The sequence below is a fragment of the Myxocyprinus asiaticus genome, chromosome 15 (genome assembly GCF_019703515.2).
Source record: "Myxocyprinus asiaticus isolate MX2 ecotype Aquarium Trade chromosome 15, UBuf_Myxa_2, whole genome shotgun sequence".
NCBI lineage: Eukaryota > Metazoa > Chordata > Actinopteri > Cypriniformes > Catostomidae > Myxocyprinus > Myxocyprinus asiaticus.
Genome location: NC_059358.1, coordinates 31,415,951 through 31,442,676, shown reverse-complemented (window position 1 = coordinate 31,442,676; position 26,726 = coordinate 31,415,951). Strand labels below are relative to the sequence as shown.

General features: G+C 38.8%; 1 pseudogene; it reads left to right on the top strand.

Moving 5' to 3' along the window:
- Positions 1-26,319, top strand: part of LOC127452676 (ATP-dependent translocase ABCB1-like) — a 48,685-nt pseudogene extending 22,366 nt beyond the window's left edge.
- The last annotated feature ends 407 nt before the right edge of the window (positions 26,320-26,726 follow it).

Sequence of the window (26,726 nt, the reverse complement as noted above, 5' to 3'; positions counted from 1 at the left end):
TGCACCGATTACTAGCAACTGTTTTTTAAGTTGGACATTAATATCAACGCCAGACTGTTCACTGTGGATGAATCTATGTAGCCTATTTAGTGGCTTAAATTACAGAAAAGAATTAGAAAACGTGATTAAACTCAGAATTCTGAATTTAAAATCCCTCAAATCATTTCAAAGTGTGTTTAAAAATCAAGTCCAACTCATAGATAAATATGACATTTTTCTTCACAAAAAACTCTCCCGTATGGTTTTGGATATTTACTAGTCAATATGCAACTAAAATACTATTTAAAATTTGTTTCTTGAATAGCTTGATTACCCAACTTTTACATCAGCGTGGAATAACCTTCTAGTCTATTCTATTTTATTTTCAATATGTACTTTTTGCAGCAACAGGAAATAAGTACATTTCATTCAAACTTTAGGATTTGTAGTCTGTAGTTTGACAAAGGCCATTATGCAATACATAAATAATAAATATGCTTTACTTTGGAAGACACTGTCTCTATCTTCACTGGGTATAACAAACCTGTGTGTCCTTTTGATTCCATAGTTTTCCCCTCAGCTGACATTTTAAGCTTTGAACTCCTTAGGTAAACCCCCAAGGTGCTGTAGTTGGCTACATGATAGATTTTTACCTTGTGCCTTTTAAAACTGGCCTCCGCTTTCCACATGTGCAGTACAATTATGTAGTCCACATTTCATCACAATTGTAGCTCCTCTAAAGGCTTTGAAGTGCCACTGTGACATGGACAACCAATCAGCATAAGCCGTACCTTCACAAGGCCACATTCTAGTGTGAGACACAATCACCACCCCTTCCAAACCCCCCTCATAATAAAACGGAAGTTAAATGAGAAGAACTGGAAGTTTTGGGGAACAGTTTTCAATTTTTAAAGAGGTAAATGAGGTTACTGTACCAAATTATTATTAATTATAAATGTATTACTTTTATTATCCTTTGTCTGCTCGATGATGGCAAAATATTAATAGTATATCAAGTACAGTCTACAAGTTGTTAATGTCTTAGGGTTGTTGTCATTGTAGATTATTGCAAACCATTCCAAGAAACAACACAAAACGAAGAGGCTGCATTTAAATATTAATCTTTGTGTGTTTTTAATCATCGGCAGTGTCACCAACTGTACACCTTTTACTTCTGGTTGCCTGTATGTGCTCGAATAGTGGAGAAGTGCATCTTGGAATACGGAGTTCCAAACAGTCAAACAGTTTGTACGTCCTTCTCATGTTTTCATTAGACAACACTACCCAAACAAGCTTCCTCTAAATGTATGTACATAGCGATGCAACACCTGAGACTGCATGGGCAAAAAAAAAAATGGTTTGGGTATACAAATTCAATTACATTTGTGTCTATAGCCATCTGTATTTGTAATTTCATTGTATTAACTATTCACACAAATCTTATTTTATCCACCTTTAAGGAATTTTACTTTTGAGTTTAGAATTTTAGTTCTCAGACATGTTTATCTCCAACTATGCTTTTAAATATAAAATTCATTTCTAGTTGATAATGTTCCCCCCAGGTCATTAACAGGTCATTCTTAATAATACTGAGAGGCAGATAGTCCCTGAAACGGCCAGATTAAAGCTTTTGAAGTGTACACATATTGTCAAGCATGCATCTATATTACACTGTCTTTGTTCTTTGACCTGAAAAACAAAACAAGTCTTTGTTTTTAGGAAAGTGCTGCAGTTCAGATTTTGAGTGTTCAAACATAATGTTTTCAGTATCGCATGCACTCTTCAGCAAAATTCAGATTCTTAGGACAAGTCATGAACCATTTTAAATTATAGCATACTTAAAGTGAAATGGGCTACACATTAACTTTTTCAGTAACTGCCCTCAAGTGGCTAACTTTTGCTCTTTCAGCTCTTTCCAATTTAAACATTAAATCATTTAAACAATCTCAGAAAATTTTCTGTTTATATAAATCCAAACTTAAAGCATTAGATTACTGTATGTCTCTCTTAATTTAATCAAATATGAAGTACCGGTAATTTGTGCTGGTCCTGATTAGTTTTCAAACAGATATGTTCATTGTCACTCTAGAAATATAGTATTTGTATTTCTAAGACTTGTGTATCTGAAAAAAAAAAAAAAAAATACCATGAAACTTGCATATTTTTTTGCATGCTAATTACACTAAATGGGTTTTTCTATTTGTAGCTTTGATGATTTTTAAGGATGGAAATTAAGTTTCAGATTATTTGTACATCCTGTTGAATACTGCCTAGGGGAAATACTGAATTCTTGTTAACATACATTATAACATATTTATAAAACTTTGGAACATGTGTATCACAGATTTACTCAATGACTCAAATATTGGAAATAATTTAAGAGGTATACTGTACAACAACTGGTAACACTTAAAAATAAGGTTCCATTTGTTGAAATTAGTTATCAACATTATTTAACATGAACTAACAATTAAAAATACTTTTACAGCATTCACTAATGTGTTAATTTCAACATATACTAATACATTGTTCAAATAATAATAATTTTTTTTAACATAAATTAATGCACTATGAACTAACAATGAACAATTGTATTTTTTTTATTAACTAACATTATTAACAAAGATTAATAAATGCTGATTGCTATAAATGCTATTGTTTATTTTTTGTTCATTATACCAAAGCATTAACTACTGTTAACGAATGGAACCTTATTGTAAAGTGTTACCCAACAACCAAACAATAACTGCACATTTGCTTCCAGATCATCAAAGAGCAATGAAGATCCAACAGTGCCTGTCCTATCATTTTGGGGTCTCTAAGCAATACTTTGTCTGGGGGGGCCCCCCATCAGTGTGTCGTCACCCCCAAAACGATCCCCCACACATTAAGCCTGTTTACAGAGCAGTTTCATAGTAAACAAACAATTTTCAACAGTTACTTTTAAGGAACATTAGTATTTATTAATTTTTATAGTGACAATAAGCCAACAGTATATAAGGTCCAAAATTTCAATAAATAAATGTAAAAGGAACATAAGGCCAGTCTGCAGGGTCCGTTGGCAGGGCACTTGCAGGCTGTACATTACCATGGTCTGCACTGGTACTGCTGGACTTTTGGAGAATTGTCCCAGAAGGCAGGAAATTAAATAAATAAATAAATTAATTGATATTTCATTTAAAATGGCCTAACACAGTAACCGTGCAAAGTAATAGTATCAGCTAAGTTTACAGATTAGTAATGGCAAAGTTTTTACAAGCAATGAAACAATAAAACAATGAACAAGAGTAAATGAATGAAGACTGAAAACAGAGCAAGACAAATAAACAATGAAGTAAATTAAATAAAATTTTGATTGACAGCTAAATGCTCGCCAAAAATATTGCTCTAGCGCCATCTAGCGTTCTGAAAATGTATCACCTTTAAATGCTTTATCGATCGCAAAATTGACAAGGAAATATTAAAGATATTTACTTTTTTTCTCAAGAAATCTTAAGTATCCCACCAACGCCCCATCTCTACAGTTGACATTACATTTATATTTGCATGTTATATCGTATATTTTAACCGTTATGGTTATGTTTAAATCAAGGAGATCTGCTGTTCGCATGACAAAGTGTCAGTAGTTATAGAATCACCTTAATGACTTATCTTGAAGGTGGTTACTTCTTTCAGTGTGGAGCTATCAACTATAAAATTACCAACAAAGAGATTTACCTGTTTTGTCCATCTTTCCCCTGCATCTTCCAACTGTTTTCGTTCTTAACCGCGTAAGATAACCATCCAATCAGAAGGCGTCGTATAAAAAAATTTCGTCCAATCATTTGACGTCTAATTATAACAATAGCGAGAGTTGCCGGTGTTATGGATCAACTGGGGGTGTGCGCGTGCACGTGAATAATTTTACTTGCCTTTGCAGCAGATTCGTATAAGGTGAATTGTCAAGGAGCAAAGAAAAGACGTTCATTATTAAAACCGAGTTTCTTTTTTCATCGATGTCTGTTCTAATGAATTTGACACAGTTTAAGGGCGATTTTAACCGTTTCACAGGGTAACATGGTTGCCCATTCCATGTGGAAGTCTTTTATTTGCAACACTAACGCATCATATGTGTCAATAATATACTTTAATTTGCTTTTATTTCTTTATAATGAATAATGGCTTGATGAACTAATAGTTTGAGTCACTTTCTCCAACCATTAAATATATAAAGTGAATCAATAGGTGGTACACTGGTCCAGTGGTAAGTGGTAAGATTTTGCCTAACAAACAAAATCATTATGTTTCTGAAAAGCTTTCTCAGAGTACCATTTATTCTTACCCATTGGTCAATTTGGCCTTGCGCTCCACCAGAAATATTGCACTGTTCTGAAAGATCATCTTTTGGCAGTGTCATGGGTAGTCATAAACATATGACATTGTCATGCATAGAACCTTTGAAAAATAAAAGATGCTATTATAACATTTTAAATAAAAATGCAGAAATTCACAGGGAATTGAACCCAGGTCTGTATACATGGTTAGCAAACATACTACCCCTAGAGTCTATTGTTACTGTTGACATAGAAGGTCTGTTGGTCTAGGGCCTAGACCAACAGACCTTCTATGTCAACAGCAACAATTGTTTTATCAACTTTATCAAGCTATTGGCTTATTTATAAATAAAAGCAATTTAAGAGTATAGGCCTATTGTTGACACACATAAGCCTATGATGCTTTAGTGTTGCAAATAAAAGACTTCCACATGCGATTTACTTCTCTGACAAGTGTAATCGGCAGTTCCCATTCAAACCAATGTCCCACGTTAACATGGGCAACCATGTTACCCTGTGAAACCATGTTAAAATCGCTTTTAAACTTTGTCAAATTCATTGGAACAGACATCGATCATACAAAGCGGTTTAATAAATGATAACAATTTTTTTTTATGATGTGTAAAATGCCTTTTCTTGGCTCCTTGGCAATTCACATTGAGCGAATCTGCTGAAAATGCAAGTAAAATTATTCACATGCAGGTGCACATCCCCAGTTAACACGATCCCCAGTTGATCCATAACACCAGAATACGGGTGGGGGGAAAATTAAGCATACAGGACATGACAGCTAGTTTAAAAGGCAGGCTAATTAAAAAAAAAAAAAAAAAAAAAAAAGCAGAGGTAGAGGGGATTTTTTTTTTTTTTTTTTCATGTATGCAGAGGTTAACGTCATGGAGACAGAAGGCAATTGTGAATGAACTTTATTTTTACTTTTTTCTAAAGGAGATGAAGCATATTGATGTTACATGTTCTAATTATGTTTACAGTTCACATTAGGCACATTAGGCTGATGTATATTTGAAAACCTTGGAAAAAATTCCAGTTCCCCCCCAATCACCACTGATCTATATGTTAATATGTTGCTTTTCTGTTATACATAGATTGTTACCAGTCTGACCAGTAAGGAGCTGTTGGCATATGCTATCTACCTATTTCCTGAACGTGGAAGTGTTCCACGATTTGACTGATTTCAATTTACGTTCTCCAGTGTTTACACTCCCATCGCCTTATATTCTTAGCGTGTAATGTGATGTTTCGAGTATTACATTAGCAAAAATGGTCAAAAAACATGTGGCTGTATAGTGCCAAATCTGCAGAGTCGAGATTACTGTTTTTTTATTGACAGTGCTTCACCTGAGTGTGTAGATGGTCCGAGATTAGTTACAACAACAGCACAAGTTGAGCCTGAAATTATTTTTTACTACAAAAAAAAATAAAATAAAAAACTTTAATGGTGGTTGTTCTCCATCTAAATTGCTCATTTTTACTTGCCGTCTCGAGACCAGAAACAAAACACAGGCAATTAGGATCATCATGGCTCCACCCAGTGATTGCTCAGGAAAACTGTGGATAGCAGGAGCTGTAGCTGAAGAGATTCTGGTCGCCATCATAACTGTTGTGTCATTTAAATTTAATGGACAAAAGAAAGCAGTGGAGAAGTGAGCACATTGTTGGACTGTCACTTTAAACGGGGCAATAAGTTCAGGCGTTATTCTGAATGACAAGAATACAACCAAATAGTACTGACTGTGTACAGGGTTACTGTGACAGGCAAATTTCTGTATTCTAGGTATGAGAAAAACTTGTTGGAAGCAAAGAACTTTGGGGTAAAGAAAGCCATTACTACTAATGTGTCCATGGGGCTGATGCAGTTCATTCTATTTGGCACTTATGCTTTGGCATTTTGGTATGGGACAAAACTGTCAGTGGATGAACCAGAGAATTATACCACTGGAAGAGTCATCACTGTTAGTTTGTGAAACTTGTTCGTGATATATAATAAAATTGCTGGTTTAACAGAGTCTTTTATAGTAACTCTAGTAACCAGCAATTTTGTTACTGTTGTCCCTAGGCTTTCTTCTCTGTGATGATAGGCACATTCTCTTTAGGTCAGGGAGCTCCAAACTTGGAGAGCATCACCAACAAAACCATTGACATGGCACAGACTTTCAATCTGTGTTCATCACAATTCACAAGTTCAATGTTTATTACATTTTCAAATTCTAGATAATTTTTTTCTGTTCCATATCCCCTTGCAGCCCCACCACATTGACAGCAGCTCAAAAGAGGGACACAAACCAGACAGTGAAAGGAGATATTGAATTCAAGATAATTCACTTTAGCTATCTGTCCAGAAAAAATGTGAAGGTAGATAATTCACTCACCTGTCAGGAATTTTACAGATTTTAATAGTCTAAAGACAAAGAGGTGCATTCTATATGTTGCTAGTGTGCAGGGTTGGGGAGTAATAGAATACATGTAATGGGATTACATATTTAAAATACAAAATATAAGTAACTGTATTCCACTACAGTTACAATTTAAATCACTGGTAATTAGAATACAGTTACATTCAAAAAGTATTTTGATTACTGAAGAGATTACTTTGCAATTTAATTTCATTTGTTTAATTTAATATTTAGTCCTTTCAGATGGAAAACATTTATACAGTACTATGCAAATGTTTTAGGCACTTGTGAAAAATGTTGCATAGTGAGGACGTCTTCAAATATAATGCCATAAATAGTATTCATTTATCACTTAATGTCATACAAAGTCCAGTAAACATAAAAAAGCTAAATCAGTATTTGGCATGTCCACCTTTGCCTTTAAAACAGCACCAATTCACCTAGGTACACCTGGACACAGTTTTTCTTGGTTGTTGGCAGATAATATGTACCAAGCTTCTTGGAGAATTCATTTATACAATTTTAAACTTTCACAACCCACATTCATTAAAAATGAAAATTCCACCAGATATTGAAAACACTACAGTAGATCGCACTGAGAAATTAAATTAATTTAAATGGTATCAGTTAATGCATTAACTTTGGAAGCACTTAAATACTAAAACTAAAACTAAATATACTAAAAAACTAGAACTTAACTGAAACTAGCAAAGACTGAAAAAATAAACTATATCTACAACAGTCATAGAGTGAAAACTGATTAATATTAAGTTGAACTAAACAAAGTTGAAAGGAAAATTGAAAATACAAAAGAAATAAAAACTAAATTAAAAACTGTAATAACCCTATATGATATCAAGGACTAAGTGTCCCACTTTAGATTCTCCAGGGTATTAGTCTCATGGTCCCTCATGTAAAGACTATTGCTTTGGTTGGAGCCAGCGGCTGTGGGAAAAGCACAATGATTCCGCTTCTGCAGCATTTCTATGACCCTGATTCAGGAGAGGTAATTCTGACATGCACCTAGAGCCAGTTAATGAGCATCCATAAAATGTCGCGTCTCAGTTAAAATCACATTCCCTCAATGCTTTTTAAGACGTCACACAAAAATGGTGTAATTCAGTCACAAGAGCAGTTCACTTCAGTTTATATCAGGAAAGATTAACTGATTTAAAAAAAACAATTGTCATTTGTTTATGAAATGTGTATGGTTGCAGGTGATTCTGGATGGCCATAATATCCGTTCTCTGAATGTGCGCTGGCTGAGGGAGAACATTGGTTTCGTGAGTCAGGAGCCAGTTCTATTTGGAACAACCATCACTGATAATGGACACTACGGCCGTGAGGATGCCACCGATGAAGACACTGAGCGAGCCATTAAAGAAGCAAATGCCTATGATTTCATTTCCAGACCACCAGATGTACGGACTGTCAAATTTGTATGAATGAAACTTGAAGCCATCAATTTCATTTTCACCCACTTATGTTTAAAGGGGTAGTTTATCCAAAAATTACATTTCTGTCATTTACTCATCCTCATGTCTTTCTAAACCCGTATGCTGAATTTTAAAGGATCTATATGCAACTCTTTTTTCATATAACGACAGCTCATAGTGACCATGATGACAAGCTCAAATTATGGTAAAAAAATACCATAAAAGTAGTACATATAACTTGTATGCAGCGTTCCAAGTCTTCTGAAGCCATATGATAACATTGTATGATAGCCAAAAAGTCACAAATAAAAATGTCCATGTTTTATATTCCTCCTGCTGGCCTCATATCATTCCAACGTCTCTGCAGTATATAATTTATTTTGTTTAGATTTGTAAGTAGACTATTTATATTTGCTCTATACTAATCAAAGTTATGTGCAGCCTGTGGGGTTAAATGTTTTAAATTTTGATTTGTTTTTTCTTTCTCTGAGATAGAAGCTGAACACTATGGTTGGGGAGAGGGGTGCTCAGCTGAACGGAGGGCAGAAGCAGTGAATCGCTATTGCTCGAGCTCTCGTCAAATGCCCCAAATTCCTCCTGCTGGACGAAGCCACATCGGCCTTGGACACACAAAGTGAGTCCATCGTTCAGGCAGCTTTAGACAAGGTAATACAAAACAACTCACTCTGTAACATACATGAAGGATTTTTTGATAAGCACAACAAAAGTTTTATTGTTGATTATGGGTGTAAATATATCTTTTATTACAGTTTCCGTTGCACTAACAAAGTGCACAAAAGTTCACAGCAGTGAAGAAGTGCTGGTAATAATGCTGTGTGTTTTTGTCTCAGGAGAGAGCTGGGTGCACCACCATTTTGATTGCACATCGCCTGTCAACTATTTGTTCAGCAGATATAATTGCTGGCTTCAGCGAAATGTGGTGGAACAGGGCACTCACAGAGAACTCATGGCCAAGAAAGGAGTGTACTTTTCTCTTGTAATGCAACAGGTACACTTGTCTCTACATGTATACGTATATGCAAAACAACATATAAGGCAAAGCAATTAGACAGTGTTGGATCATATTAATATTGTTAATGAAAACTAAATGAAAATATTTTTGTTAACTGAAGCTAACTAAATAAAAACTGACCACAAATTAATGTTAGTTTTAGTTTTGATTCACAGTATTTTATAAAATTTGAAAGCTTAACAACCCGCCTTTATAAAACATAAAAATGTCACTAGCAAATAATTTGACAACACTGAGAATTTTAAAAGTGTTAAACAAATTAAAATTATATCAGTCTATGCATTAACTTTGGGAGCCCTAAATTACTAAAACTGAAATAGAAAGCTAAATAATCTGAAAAACTAAACTATAACCAACCTATTAGGTATCTTTCTACTCTATATGCCCCAAGGAATCTAAACAGACCAGTCTAATACATTTTGGCCAAATTATTCAGAAGTTATAAGCAAAAATAGCCATTTTTCACATTTCTTGACAAGACGGTGGCGCTCCCCGAAACTGCTCAGGTACTCTCAGCCGGGCATAATGGCTATGACATATACCAAGTTTCATTTTAATATGCCAAAGTGTTTCCAAGATATAGCTTGTGACAGGTCTTTAGTTCTCTCTGAAGGAGGAAGTGGGAGCCGGGCAAACAATCCACGTGAGTTTTTAATTTTACACACTTTTCAGTATAGCACACAAAATGATGCTTTTCAGCCAAATACTGCATACACACATAGACACTGCTGCGTGCACTCTCTCTCTCTCTCTCTCTCTCTCTCCTCCTGCAGTCTGGATTACCCTTTTTATCCCTCTCCACTCTCACTGCAAACACAAAACAGCTGTTAGAGGTGATTTCCCACAGGTGTCAATCCTTACCATTCTGTCTTTCCCAGCCTCGCTCTCTGCAAATATCGCTCGGCCACACCCCCATCACCACATACCTCCATTGCCCGACTCAGGCCGGGGAGCCATCTGGTCTGTCACTTACACCCCCCATTTCTGGAGAAGAAATCCGCAACAGCCACTTGCGACCCCGGCCTGTGGACCACCTCGAACTTAAAAGGCTGGAGAGCTAGATACCAACGGGTGATCCACACATTGGTATCCTTAATGCGATGGAGCCACCGGAGGGGGGCGTGGTCCGAACAAAGGGTGAATACGTGTCCCAACAGATAGTACCAGAGGGTGAGGACAGCCCACTTGATGGCCAAACACTCCTTATCGATGGTGCTGTACTTAGTCTCTCTCAGCGAGAGCTTGCAACTAATGTACAGCATGGGATGCTCCTCCCCCTCCACCATCTGGGACAGCACTGCTCCCATCCCCCTGTCCAGTACGTCCATCTGCAATAACGGCCTGTCGCAGAGTGCAGCTTTCACTTGCGGGAACACCTGCTGACACGGATCTGTCCACTGGACCGGATCTGGTGCCCCCTTTTTAGTAAGATCAGTCAGCGGGCTGGTGACAGTTGAATATTTAGGCACAAACTTACGATAATAGCCAGCCCACCCCAGGAACTGTCTCACCTCCTTTTTGGTCTTAGGTCTCGGGCAGGCTGCATTCGCTGCAGTTTTATCAATTTGGGGCCACACCTGCCCATGACCCAAATGGAAGCCCAGAAACCATACTTCCACCCATCCAATTGCACACTTCTTAGGGTTTGCCGTGAGTCCCACCTGCCTCAATGACTTCAGGACAGCCCTCAGATGCTGCAGGTGCTGCTGCCAATCATTACTATAAATAATGATGTCATCCAGATAGGCATTGACGTAAGTGGTGTGCGGTATGAGGATTCTGTCCATGAGCTGCTGAAACGTAGCCAGGGCCCCGAACAAACCGAAAGGAAGGGTAACAAATTGGTATAAGCCAAACGTGTGGAAAATATATTTTTTTTCACAGGACATGGGAGTTAAGGGGATCTGCCAATATCCCTTTGTCAAATCCAGTGTTGAATAAAAGCAAGCCACACCTAACTGATTGAGCAGTTCATCAATCCGAGGCATTGGGTATGCATCAAATTTAGACACTGCATTGACTTTTCTACAATCCACACAGCACCACCGGGCTGGCCCAGTCACTATGGGATTCTTCTATTACCCCCATATCTAGTATGGCATTTAATTCTTCCCGAACTACTTGTTCTGTTTTAACTGTTTGTTCGGGTAATCAGTAGGGACAACTTGTACGACCGGGAAAAGGCAAGGACATGTCAGAGAATTCTTCTTGCAACCTGGCAACCTCTGTGACTTGAGACGGTGAGAGGTGGTCTCCACAAGTTACCGGGGTGAGGCGATTGGTGGCTTTTAAGTTCACCTTTGGTCCGAGCTCCTCCCTCTCCGGAACCACCATCGTCAAAGTCACGGGGACCACCTCTCTCCATGGTTTTAGGAGATTGAGGTGGTATATCTGACGTGCTCCACCTCTATCTGATTTCCCTGACTCGCCGTGTGACCTCAAATGTGTCCTTGCCACCTGGCGATTAATTTAGAGATTGATGTGGGGAGTAATACAAGGACTTTATCTCCAGGTGCAAATTCCTGTAGCCTAGTACCCCGTTATACAGCCTGTTTGATGTTCTTGAGCCTGGAGCAAATTCTCCTGTGTTAATTGCCCCAGTGTGTGGAGTTTTGCTTCAGGCCAAGAATTTCATTTTTGCTGTTTGAAGGTCCTTCCTCCCAATTTTCTCATAGGACGTACAATAATTTGAGTGGGGAGAACCCCATGGAGGCTTGCGGGACCTCTCGTACTGCAAATAATAGGGGCTCAAGTCACTTGTCCCAATTTCAAGCGTCTTCGTGCATGAACTTGCAAATCATATTCTTTAGTGTCTGATTAAATAGTTCCACCAAGCCGTCTGTTTGGGGGTGGTAAATGCTGGTCCTTATCGATTTAATCCCCAATAATTCATACAGTTTGTGTAGTGTACATGATACAAACGTCATGCCCTGATCAGTGAGGATTTCTTTCGGAATCCCCATTCGGGAGATAATTTTGAAGAGTGCCTCCGCAACACTTCGTGCTGAGATGTTGCGCAGAGAAACTGCTTCTGGATATCGTGTTGCATAGTCCACCAGAACCAACACAAAGCGATGCTGGCATGCCTTCCGCTCTAATGGCCTGATGAGGTCCATGGCAATTCTTTTGAAGGGGACCTAAATCAAAGGAAGGGAGTGCAATGGCGCTTTTGGGGTGGCTGTGGGATTCACCAACTGACATTCATGGCATGCCGCACACCACCTGCAAACATCCCTGTGAATGCCTGGCCAATAGAAACGGGCCATCAGATGGTCTAGTGTTTTTCCCTGCCCTAAGTGACCCACCACAGGATTATAATGAGCCATCTGGAATAACATTTCCCGATGGCTCTTCAGTACTAACAATTGGGTTGTATCCTCCTTTGTCTGAGCATCCTGCATCACTCGATACAACCGATCCACAATAATTGAAAAATATGGATATGTGAGTGCAATGTCTGGCTGGAGGCGTTGACCATCAATCACTTTGATCAAAGGCGTGTGTAAGGGTCTCATCTTGCGTCTACTCCAGAGGGAAATCCCCAGCAGGGAATAAGGGCTGGGGAAGCTGAGACTTCCCTGTCCCTTGCATCCTCCTGATGTGGAGTTGACATAGACGGCCCTGGCTCTGCCTCCCCAGCCACCAATACGCTTTGTTGCAGGACCCATCCACACACATTCCCCTTAATAAGGTAGTAAATGCTGGCCAATTCATTCCCAAGATTAGTGGATGGGTGAGACAGGAATTAACCACAGCCTCAACACTATGTTTTTGTACCCGAAATTGGATAATGACCATCAATACAGGGTAATTTTGGTTATCCCCATGCATACACCTTACCTTCACCCACCAGCTTGTATCCATAGCCTCGGATTGAACCAAGCTTTGGTGAATGGAGGTTTGATTACAACCTGAATCAATGGTATGTACCCCCCTTAATAATCACAGGTATCCGGTACGCTCCTGCTCGATCGGGGGCGGCCTGTGGTGTGTCGGGGATCCGGACCAATGTCTCCACCTCCATCGCAGGGCATTGGTCCTGGAAGTGCCCAGGCTCCCCGCAGCTCCAGCAGACTGGCCCAGACTTCATGCCCACATCTGCAGCAGTGGATTCACCAGCCTGTGGGGGAGAGTGGAGAGGGTTAGGGAAAACTGGCAGGTTGAACTTCCCACAGGACTGGGGGATAGGAATAGGATGGGGGGAAGAAGAGTATCCAGGGAATAGCAATAGTACGGGGGGAAGAAGGGGTGAGGGAGGAGAGAAAGAGAGAGAGAGAGAGAAGAAGAGGGCTCAACAGCCCCCGAATATGCTGCCAAATGGTCCTCAGCCAGCTGGATTGCCTCCGTCAGCGACGCCGGGTGGTGGCACTGGACCCACTCAGCCGTTCCTTTTGGTAACCGGCTGACGAACTGCTCCAGTACTACGAGGTCGATGACAGCTTTGGAGTCATGATCCTCTGCCAGCAGCCACCTCTGCCAGGAGCTGTTGGGTGAAGGCAAACGGGCGACTGCATTCACAGTACGGCAGCATACAGAAGCGCTGCCGGTGTTGTTCGGGTTACGGCCGACTCATTGCAAGATTGCCCGCTTTAGGTCTGCGTACTCCATGACGTTTGTGACCGGAAGTTATTTGTCCATGAGCTGGGCTTCTCCGGACAGCAAGGGCAGCAATCAGGCTGCCTACTGGGTGTTGGGCCAGCCCCACGCTTAAGCCGCCCACTTGAAGAGCTCGATGAAGGCATCTGGATCGTCTTGTGGCCCCAACTTCACGAGCGTGATGTGGGGCTGGGCTATGGCTCCTAATCCCGGGTTTTGGCACCACTGTGACAGGTCTTTAGTTCTGTCTGAAGGAGGAAGTGGGAGCCAGGAAAACAATCCATGTGAGTTTTTATTTTACACACTTTTTAGTGTAACACACAAAATGATGCTTTTAAGCCGAATACTCCACACACACTGCTGCATGCATCTCTCTCTCTCTCTCTCTCTCTCTCTCTCTCTCTCTCTCTCTCTCTTTCTCTCTCTCCTCCGGCAGTCTGGATTGCCCTTTTTATCCCTCTCCACTCTCACTGCAAACACAAAACAGCTGTTAGAGGTGATTTCCCACAGGTGTCAATCCTTACCGTTCTGTCTGTCCTGGCCTCGCTCTCTACAAACGTCACTCAGCCACTCCCCCATCACCACATAGCTTTACAACCTCTTTGGCGTGCTCACTGTCAAATTTGTTGAAGCTTTAAATGTGAATGGTTTGGTCTTTCAAAAAGCTTTTAATTACTTTTTGTCTTGAATGTCCTTAGATGATACCCACCACATTTTGTTCGAATCGGATATAGGGCATAGGATTTCGTAAAAGTTGTTTTTTGGAAAGTTAAAATGGCGGAAAATCTAGTCTTTGTCTCAAGGCCTTATGGTTCAAATTTGTACTGTTGGTGGTGCAAAAGGGTAAGAGACAGAGACCCAAACTTTACCTGCTGGTGGGCACACTGGCTTTGTGTTTATCCCTGTAAGGCCATCCTGTTTGCCAAAATCGTTGGTATGAGTGTCCTTTGTCTTTGTTTGCATACTTTTTCTCTGAATAAAAATCTCTATTGTGTATATTTTGCCTCCTGCTCATCTCCCTGTTTAAACTGATGTTAAAGGGATAGGTCACCCAAAACTGCAAATTTAATTTACTTTAAATGTTATTCCACAACCATATAACTTTTTAGGCATTATTTTACTCTCAGTCATGCTTTTTTTTTTTTTTTTTTCATGCAATGAAAGTAAATGGCGACTGAAGCTCCTTTTGTGTTACAGGAAGAAAGCTACAGGTAATCATAATAACATTAGGGTGAGTAAATGGTGACAGAATTTTAATTTTAGGGTGAACTATCCCCTAAGTTTTAAAATACCTGAGATAACAACCCTTTTCTTAGGACAGCTATATGTCAGTGGATTTTATACTAGTATCACAAATCCTTAGCATTTAAAATTATTTACCCAGTAAGTTCGGTTCAGTAGCACTTCTTCTGTTCGTAGGTTTTTGCAGAGATTGATCCTGAAGTAAAGTGATCTATGACTATGAAGTCTATGATGTTTTCACTTTTCTTTCTGCTAACTGGAGTAGTGGCATTTATCACCCATTTATTCCAGGTGAGAATGTATCAATGATTTTTTTATTTTTTTTTTACCCAATTTGGAATGCCCAATTCCCAATGCGCTTTTAAATCCTCATGGTCGTGTAGTGATTCGCCTCAATCCAGGTGGCGGAGAACGAATCCCAGCTGCCTCCGTGTCTGAGACCGCCAACCCGCTCATCTTATCGCATCACGTGGCTTGTTGAGCGTGTTGCCACGGAGACATAGTGCGTGTGGAGGCTTCACGCCATCCACCGCGGCATCCACGCTCAACTCATCACACGCCCCACTGAGAACGAACCACATTATAGCGACCACCAGAAGGTTACCCCATGTGACTCTTCCCTCCAATTTGGTTGCTTAGTAGACCTGGCTGGAGTCACTCAGCACGCCCTGGGACTCGAACTAGCGAGTTAGCGAACTCCAGGGGTGGTAGCCAGCCACTGAGCTACCCAGGCCCCCTTTATCTGTGATCTGTTATCAATGCTTTTATTAGTTCTAAGGCAAGCAACTATTCATTGTAAAAAAAACATCCGTAACATGTAACTCATCATACACTTTGTTTGTGCTATGGACATGAATAATACTTCTAGTCATGCAGCTTGTTGAGGAGAGGTGTTGTATAACTTTTCTAAGTAACCAGTCTTACTTTGTTTACCTGGCGGACAAAAAATAAATAAAATATATTATAGACTCTTTAGGACCATATGCCATATAGGACCAGCATGTCATAGAAACTTGAGGGTGGGGCAGTAAATAACCCAGAACACCCTAGCAACCACATAGCACACAAATAGGAACACTCTAAAAACACTGCAACTGCAAAGCAAAGCCCTGGAAAACACCCTAGCGTGGAGGAGACTTTTGCATGGAAAAGCACATTTTCTTCAGAAAATGTAAAAATCTAGTATGTTTTGTAATCCAAATCAAAGTTTTATCAATTTATTAACTGATAATTTTCACATCTGTTGCTCTGTCCTCAGGGCTTCGTGTTTGGTAAATCTGGGGAGCTTCTAACCATGAGGTTGAGAAGTCAGGCTTTCAGTGCCATGATAAGACAGGTATGGCACAAATCCTGCATCTCTCACTTCATTACTGTATAAAACTAATGCAGTAGAGAGCTAATCTGGCACAAATAAAATGCTATCAAAATTTGTGCTTCATCCTCAAGCCTGTTTCTCTTAACAGGAGATTGCCTGGTTTGATTACAACAACAATGCAGTGGGAGTCCTGACCACTAAATTAGCCACAGATGTGTCTCTGGTCAAAGGGGTGAGTGGAACACAGTGATTTGCCATCAGAACCAGTAATTAAGTATTCACTGTGGATACAGCCTATGTTTTTGGCAACGGCTCAGTACATCCATCTCTCAAAACTGTTATAGGCCCGGCTGAATCTATTTCTCCTTTGCATTTCCCACAACTTCTAGTGTTAATACTGAAACTTACTTTGAATTCGACTGTATATCCTGCTAGAGGCCATACAATTTAATCTACATTTTTCATCCATAAGTCATTTATCAAAAAAAGTTTAAGGGATAGTTCACCCAAAAATGAAAATTCTCTCATCATTTACTCACCCTTATGCCATCCCATATGTGTATTACTTTCTTTCTTCTGCAGAACACAAATTAAGGTTTTTAGAAGAATATCTCAGCTCTGTTGGTCTTTCACAATGCAAGTGAATGGTGACCAGAACTCAGAAGGTCCAAAAAGCACATAAAGGCAGCATGAAAACAATCTATATGACTCCAGAGGTTAAATCCTTCAGTCTTCAGAAGCGATATAATGGCTGAGGGTGAGAAACAGATCAATATTTTAGTCCTTTTTTACTATAAGTTGATCAGCTCCAAGCAGAAGGTGGCTTAATGTGAAAGTGAAAGTCAATTCCACACCAGGGCTGTGTTCCACTCGCTAACACCCCTAAGCACTTCCCCTCAGGGGAATACCTGCCGCCATTTTAGAAAACCATTCCACTTCATTAAGTGAGCAAGGGAAGTTTCTGTTGATAGACCCTCAACCCCTTGATTTTGACTGAGGGAGCGAGCCTACTCTGATGTACGCTTCAGGCAGCTCCATATCCCACAATGCAACTCGATTGTGATGTGACAGCAGATCGTGCTTCATCAACCCCACCCCCACACACAACTCTAATGTATGATGGAAGTGAAGTTAGGTAAGTTAAGCAGTTTAGAAAAGTTATATTGAGATTTAACAGCATAATACTTGTAGCTACCTTAAACTAACTGTTTATCACACAGTTATAGCCTATTTGTTAATTGTTATGTTACCATGTTACCATTATGTTCGTTTTTGTAAAGCTTAATTAATCCTTTCTAACAATTAATTCTAATGAAAAATATTTTTTAAACATATATAAGATTTATACATAAGATTCTGAAATTATAACTAAATTTTACCTGAATCTGAGGTTGTATCAATCTCCGAAAAACATTGTTTTCTCAGGTGCAGAGATACTAAATAATTCCACAAATTGACATCAGCCCTCAATGTGCAACAAGTGATCAAGGGTTTAGGGTGTTCCAGTTAAACCCATTGCACAGGTTCCGCCCAGATGCAGCCCAGAATGTGGAAGTGTAAATGAAAGTGTAGATTTACAGTAAAAAAAAGGACTTAAAAATGTATTTGTTTCTCACCCACACCTATCATATCACTTCTGAAGATATGTATTTAACAACTGGAGTTTTATGGATTACTTTTATGCTGGCTTTATGTCCCCTTTGGACCTTCAAAGTTCTGGTCAATATTCACTTGCATTGTGATGACCAACAGAGCTGAAATAGTCTCTAAAAATCTTTGTGTTCTGCAGAAGAAAGTCTGAAACCTATGGGATGGCATGATGGTGAGTAAATGATGAGAGAATTTTCATTTTTTGGAAACTAAGGGAAGCTATCCCTTTAAATTTTACACTTAGTCTAAGCATTAGTACAGATACTGTATCGTTTGCCTGTTTTATTCATATGCCATAAGATGGTCTATCCAAATAACATGAGAAAACTTTCCTAAAGTAAAAATTTAGTTTCTTCTCTCTCTGCTTCATCTCTAGGCAGCAGGATCCAGATTAGGACTGGCCACAAACACTATCTGTGCTCTCGGGATTGCCATCATTGTAGCCTTTATTTATAGCTGGCAGCTAACCTTGCTTATCCTTGCCTGTGTTCCCTTTCTCACGGGAGTAGACTTCATACAAATGAGAGCCATGACAGGACATGCCACCAAAGATCAGAGTGCACTGGAGATGTACGGAAAGGTACACTAGTCCTTGCCTTTTTAACATAACCATTTTGTTTGAATGCAATTTTATGCATTTCAAGGGGTTTTTAATTTGCGGTCTGGGAACCCCATATGGGCCTCAATAGGGTGCTAGGGGTTTGGAGAAAATTTGAGAGAAAATAAAAAAATGTTTTTACAGAATGTATTTTTAGGGCTGCCAAAGTTAATGTGTTTTTAAATAAATATGTTTAACGCAATATTTTTTTAGCACATTTACAGAATTTGATATAACTGTTTCATTCTACGTTCAAAAGACTGGTCAGACATCATGAGATTAATCAAATTTGTCGACTTTTGTGGAGAAAAACAAAACACTCTAAATGTTCTTTTATATTCATTTAAAAAATAAAATAAATAAATCACTCCTTCCTTGTGACACATTTATGTACAAGAATAGTTTGTATTTGTATTGTATCTTTCAATGGAGTTTCTCCTCACCACTGCCTTTTATTTGCTCACACAAGGACTCTGTAAAGCTGCTTTGAAACAATATTTATTGTAAAAATTGCCATTGAAAATGTTTCACTTCAGGTTTATACATCTAGCATTACTCTAATAGTGGGTAAAACAAATAATAAAAATAAAATAAAAGACACTGTAGTAGTATTTTCAGAAAATATTTTAATAATTTTCTTTGCCTTTAGTTCAATGTCAATATGCCAATTATTTAATTTTGGAAAGAATATGTAGTCTTTTCAATTTACTGTTTTTCTCAAACAGTATAAATGGGTCTTTATACATGAAAATATATAGCTGCCTTTATATTTAAGAGGGTGGACCCTTACAAAGTGGATCATCATATTTGGGGGTCTTTGGGAAAAAGTTTGAAAACTCCTTCTGTATACGATTGTGTAAAATTTGTAGTTTACTGTATCATTTAAAACTTTCCCCCTCAGATATCCAAAGAAACTGTCGAGAACTTCAAGACGGTTGTTGCATTAACCCACACTCTTAAAAATTGCTGTTAATTTACATCAAAATATCAACAGTATAATCCTGTTATTTTTAAATGCAGTACATTACTGTTAATTTTGGTTGGTTAAATGACTTAGACGTAATATTACGGTATTTTACAGTATTAATTGCTCAAAGGAAAGAAAACAGTACTTTACAATATTTTTTGCATTGCATTTTGGGAACACAAGACTACAGTGAGCCCACACGTGTTTAAGGGGTGATTTTTTTCACCCATCTTCATCTTCTGAATTAATAGGTGAGTACCGTTTTGCTTTGCTTTTTAGCATAGCCATAAAACATTACATTTATGTTCAACTCATATTGTGCTGTGATAATGATTTTGGTAGCCTATCTGCCATCAGATCCCAATATCAACTAAATAAGCTGATTGTAACATTATATTTCTGTCAAGATCTTTGTTTCTTTTACTAAAATTGTTTTCTTTAAGTGATTTGTTGTCAGATTGAATAATGCACTGGATTTGGGTTAATTTGTTAATTTGCATGTCAGATTTGAAATTGGAGTCACACAAAACAGTGCAGAAACACCTCACTCAAGCGGTCAGTGTGCTCAGATAACGATAACAACTTTAATGTTCAGATCTGGGCTGCAAATCGCAAAAGCATTGTAAGCTTAAATAGGTTGTAGAAACCATTGGTGACAATACTTTCTACAATCTACTTACGACGAAGTTGAAGTATACAACGGTTTTGGGAAACGCAGCTGAACAGCTGATAATGTTAAGTTTTATGCAGGGATGCATGATATTCCTTCTCTTTTAATCTGAAAACATTAGTGATACTGGAATTTTTATATTTGGGTGATCTATTCCTTTAAGAAAGCTCTCCTGACACTAATTATGAATACACACATTTGTTTTTCAGGCGTTTCATCGGGATAATCCTGAGAGAGGCACCAAGGCTGGACGAGGCAAAGTCCTGTCAAAGCATACGGGGAAAGTCGCCCAGAAAAAGATGACATCAGTCAACCCTCGTGTCTCCAGTCTACTAAAGAAACTAATGGACTTTGAGTGGGACTTTATATAAGTCAGTGAACCCAGTCATTCACACACACACACACACTCACTCAACTCACTCAACTCACTCAAACTCACACAAACACTCACATACGAACACTATCTCACACTCAACACACACAAACTCACACAAACACTCTCTCTCTCTCTCTTTCCACACACACACACACACACTCAAACTCACACAAACACTCACATACGAACACTATCTCACACACACACACACTCAACACACACAAACTCACACAAACACTCTCTCTCTCTCTCTCACACACACACACACACACACACACACACACTCAACACACACAAACTCACACAAACACTCTCACACACACTCAGCACACACAAACTCACACAAACACTCTCTCACACACACTCAACACACACAAACTCACACAAACACTCTCTCTCTCTCTCTCTCTCACACACACACACACACACACACACACACACACACTCAACACACACAAACTCACACAAACACTCTCACACACACTCAGCACACACAAACTCACACAAACACTCTCTCACACACACACTCAACACACACAAACTCACACAAACACTCTCACACACACTCAACACACACAAACTCACACAAGCACTCTCACACACACACACACACACTCAGTACACACACACACACTCAGTACACACAAACTCACACAAACACTCTCTCACACACACACACACACACACACACAACACTCTCTCTCACACACACACTCAATACACACAAACTCACACAAACACTCTCACACACACACACACACACACACACAAACACTCTCACACACACACAAACACTCAACACACACAAACTCACACAAGCACTCTCTCTCACACACACACACTCAACACACACAAACTCACACAAACACTCTCACACACACACAAACAGTCTCACACACACACTCAACACACACAAACTCACAGAAACACTCTCTCTCACACACACACACACACACTGAACACACACTCTCTCTCTCACACACACACACACACACTCAATACACACAAACTCACACAAACACTCACACACACACAAACACTCACACACAAACACATGCACACACACACAAACTCACACAAACACTTTCTCAGACACTCACACACACATACACACACACACACACACACACACACACACACACACACACAAACTCACATAAACACTTTCTCAGACACTCACACACACATACACACTCACACACACACACACACACTTTCTCAGACACTCACACACACTGTTTTAGTCATTCATTCAGCCACTTTCTCAGTTATTTACTGAGTGTTTGTGTCCAGAGTTCAGTGTTTGGACAGACAGAGATTTGTTATTATTTGTTATAATATGTATTTATTATTTATATGGCTGAAATGTAAGTTTATTTACCCAAATCAGCTTTGGGCTTTGTTTCACCAATTGTTTTGCTTTATAATTTTGTACAGATGTTTTGCAAGAATGGGGTTTTGCAAATAAAGAGAGACGTTTTGAAAAGACACTTTGAAGCTGTATTATTTGTCTGAAATGGTGACTTAAACTTTTAAAAGGCTACATTTATACACTATTAAAACATGGTATTTTTTTATTGCAAGACTAAGGAATAATTTATTAAATCACAAGGTTTAGAAAAAAGTAAACACACTGTAGTCCTTTTTGCTAGCAGTCCATTACTCAGTAGCTTATACAGTAGCATGTAGTGTATTTTTACTGTAGTTTACAGTAAAATCCTGCAAATATACCTCTTGTGAAAAAGTGCAAATAAACAGTCATTAACTGCTAATCTTTTTGTCAGTATTTTACTGTAAAGGTATTAAAATAACAGCTTTATGCTGTATTTGTAAAAACAGTAACAAACTGTAAATTTCAGCTACAGCAAGATACTGTTAATTTTACAGTAACTCGCTGGCAACCCTGCTGCCAGTTCTTTACTGTTTTTTTACGGGAAAATTTTTAACAGTGCATGAAGATGTCTTCTACTACAGGTTAATTGACAGTCTCAGTGAGCCATATCGGTATAAGCCCATTTTTTAGGACAAACCACCTTAAAACATGTGCTCAAATAAATTCAAGTCTCTATCTTATGAACAACACTGTGATATTTCAGATCTAGTTTGTGTAAAGCACCCATCTACGGAATCACCTTTGCCCTTGCCCATGAGATTCCCTACCTGGTCAATGCTTCTATCTTAAGCTTTGGAGCCTGGCTCATTGCACACTGTTACACAGAATATGAAAATGTTTTCCTGTAAGTACCATTTGTATGAAGACTCTATCAAAAGTCCGTTTTTTCCTTCATCCATACTCTCTAATACTGGAGTAATCTGTTGGTTCCTCCTCCACATAAGGTGTTTTCTGTGATTGTCTTTGCTGCTTTGCCAGAGCTAAAGCAGCAGCTGTGAGGATCTTAATGCTGCTAGGCAAGAAACCAGCCATTGATATCTATGATGAGTGAGGAGACAAACCAGTAAGAGAGAATTTTTGATTATGTAACATAAAGCAATCCTAGATCAGAGGTTCTTTTTTTTTTTTCTCCCCTTTTCTCCCCAATTTGGAATGCCCAATTCCCAATGCACTCTAAGTCCTCGGGGTGGTGGAGGACAAATCTCAGTTGACTCCACATCTGAGACAGTCAGTCCATGCATCTTATCACGTGGCTTGTTGAGCACATTACCGCGGAGATGTAGCGCGTGTGGAGGCTTCACGCTATTCTCCGCGGCATCCACGCACAACCCGCCACGCGCCCCACTGAGAGCGAGAACCACACATTATTGCGACCACGAGGAGGTTACCCCATGTGACTCTACCCTCCCTAGCAACTGGGCAAATTTGGTTGCTTAGGAGACCTGGCTGGATTCACTCAGCACGCCCTGGATTCAAACTCGCGACTCCAGGGCTGGTAGTCAACGTCAATACACACTGAGCTACCCAGGCCCCCCTAGATCAGTGGTTCTTAACTGGTGAGTCGCGACACAAAAATGAGTTGCATGTCTGTTCTGATAGAGTCATAGACAGAAAAAACATTGCCAAAAGCAAATTATGGCTTGCAAGTAACCAAGCATCTTTTTGGGCCTATTCTGTTCATGCAGTTTGATTTTAAGAACATGTTTAATTACTTCTGTACAATAAAGAAAGAAAGAAAGAAAGAAAATTGATACTGTATGTCGGGGAAGTTGATGGAAGTCCAGTGTAAAATCTGGGTTAAAGCAAAACCAGTTGAGAACCACTGTACTAGATGGTATATATGTTCAACATCTGTTGGAAGTAGTCCAAATAATAATAATAATAATAATAACTAAATAAAATAAAAAATATTGAATCATTATTCAGTTTAATAAGGATTTTTTTTCTCCCTTTACTTAGTCACACTTTACAGGCAATATAGAATTCTGTGAGGTGCAGTTCTTGTAACCAACCTGTCAAAACGTGAAAGTCCTGCAGGGTCTGATGTGGTAAGTTCATCAGGTGGTTTTGTGTACCTAAAGGTGTGAACCATTATTTTAGCTAAGGAATCCATTTATGCTTCACATTTTGTCTGATGTTTGCTTCTTTCTGTTGCACAGTTTGTAGATGGGGCTGACACAAGAAAGCTGAACCTGGCATGGCTGTACACCCAGCTTGTGCTAGTGTCTCAGGAGCCCATCCTTTTTGATTGCACCATTGCAGAGAACATTCAGTATGGGGACAACAGTCGTGCCATCACCCAGGAGGAGATTAAGGAAGCTGCAAAGAAGGCCAACATACATAACTTCATCCTTAGCCTTCCAGAGGTATTGTACACATGAAATGTGCATTAATGTGTGTGTGTGTGTGTGTGTGTGTGTGTGTGTGTGTGTGTGTGTGTGTGTGCGTGTGTGCGTGTGTGCGGGCGGGTTTGGGTGGTTTACAGGGAAATATTTGTAGGTTACAAACTGGTAATTACAAGGGTATTATGCTATAAATGTGGTTTATGAGGACATTTCTAGTGCCCCTATAATTCAAATCGCTTAAAAAACTAAACTTACATACTAAACGATGTTTTATTGAAAATGTAAAAATGCAGAAAGTTTTTTGTGAGGATTAGGGGATAGAATCTATAGTTCGTACAGTATTAAAATCATTATGTTTATGGAGAGTCCTCATAAGGATAGCCGCACTAATGTGTGTGTGTGTGTGTGTGTGTGTGTGTGTATGGGTACTGCTCGGTGGGGTTCAATAGTCTAAGTCCACATTGCAAATCTGTGATTTAAAATCTTAATTAAGCCTGAAAACAAACAAAGTTTTAGGATTTAAAAAAATTAAAGGTAAGATTTCCTTGCATCCATTAAAGAACACAATATGCTGTTTGGAACATCCTCGGATCATGCTCGTTACATGGCTGATCAGGTTTATGCACAAATGGGGAGTCCATGCCAGCTCAAGCGCATGCTGTCAATAAAAGCAAAAGGGGGACATAGCAAATACTAAGATGTTTTGAAATTCACGTTCATTTTTTAATTCAATGTTTCACTCTCATTACTTTTATGCAGATCATTTTGTTTGTATTGGGAAAATACAAACAAAATAGAAGCATTTACAAAAGTGGGCTCAGACATTTGAACCCTGTTGTATTTATGTAATGCATATATAATGTATATGTGTACAGGTATATGTAATTGTCATATTCCCTTCAGAAATACAACACTCAAGTAGGAGATAAAGGCACTCAGTTGTCTGGAGGACAGAAGCAGAGGATAGCCATTGCTCGAGCGCTGGTCCGGAGGCCCAAAGTCCTGCTTCTGGACGAGGCCACATCAGCCCTCGAGACCATGAGTGAGAAGGTTTGCAAAGGGGTTCTTTTGCACATAGTTTAAATGTAAAATACATGACTTGAAGAACACAAGGATGAAAAATATTATTTGCTTAAAACTGTTAAACATACATATTTCTACATAAGTTCATTAAGCCCTCGAGACCATGAGTGAGTTTTTTTTTCCACATGGTTTATAATTTACCACCTACAGTGTTACTGACTCTTGCATGTAAATGCAAGGCATAAAGAACATAAGAACATAATTTTTTTTTGTGTGTGTGTGTGTGTGTGTAAATTCATTAATACTTCCCTTTAACTTTATTAGTTCATTTGATGAAGTAAAAGTTGCTGCACTTTTTATGGAAAGTCGGTTCAATGGAAAACTGCTGTCCCACTTTTGATATCATAATAAGACAATATGCATTTCTGCCTTCAACCAGCAGGTGGCCCTTTAGGTTGTATGAACTTTGACGCTTGTGAGCCTTTTATGTTATTAAGAATTCCTTTAAAGTGCTACTCTATAAACTCCATTTACTTTATTACCCACTTACATTTAGATAGGACCTGAAACCAAAGAAGGCTTAAAATAAGAATCAAGTTTAAGGACTGCGTTTACCAATTTAAAAAGCATTATAAAGTGCTTATGTAAATATTCACAACTTAGTATTCATTATTTACTCACCATAGAAATAACTTTTAACTATTGTATACAGTATTTTAGTGTGGAATTAAAAACAAACCTGCATGACTTATGTTTTCCCACTTCTCTCTTACCTATGGTACAGATTGTCCTTAGATGATGCTCATCTTGGCCACACATGTATCATCATTGCCCACCGCTTGTCCACTATTCAGAATGCTGACATCATCACGGTCATTCAGAAGGGTGATTGAGCAGAGGACACATGCCCATCTCATGGCCAAACAAGGGCCCTACAATGCACTAGTGAATGGCCAAGTATCTGCTCACTAACTTTAACAAACTCCCTTTGATTTATGCTAGTTTTTGTATGTCTGTCTTAAATGAAGGCCTGTACAAAAGAGATAAATAATAATATTTAAAATGGCGCAGTTAGAATCTTTCATTTAATAGATTTTACTGATTCATTTTCTGGATCACAAAATGTTTAGTTTGTTTTAGGACTAAATCTAGCTGCCTTATCATGAGCTCTTTTTCAGAAAACGTCAATGCCTTGTGACCGGTGATCAGATAGTAATAGCAGGGTGGCTCCCTCCAGTTAAAGGATTATTATATAAAATCTGGGAAAAGGTTTGTTTCTATTTAAACTTATTTTGTGTTGCTCAAGAATAAGCATTGAACATTTCCATGGAGCTGTGACAAAAATAAAAAATATATTCTCTATAGATTTATTGATATCT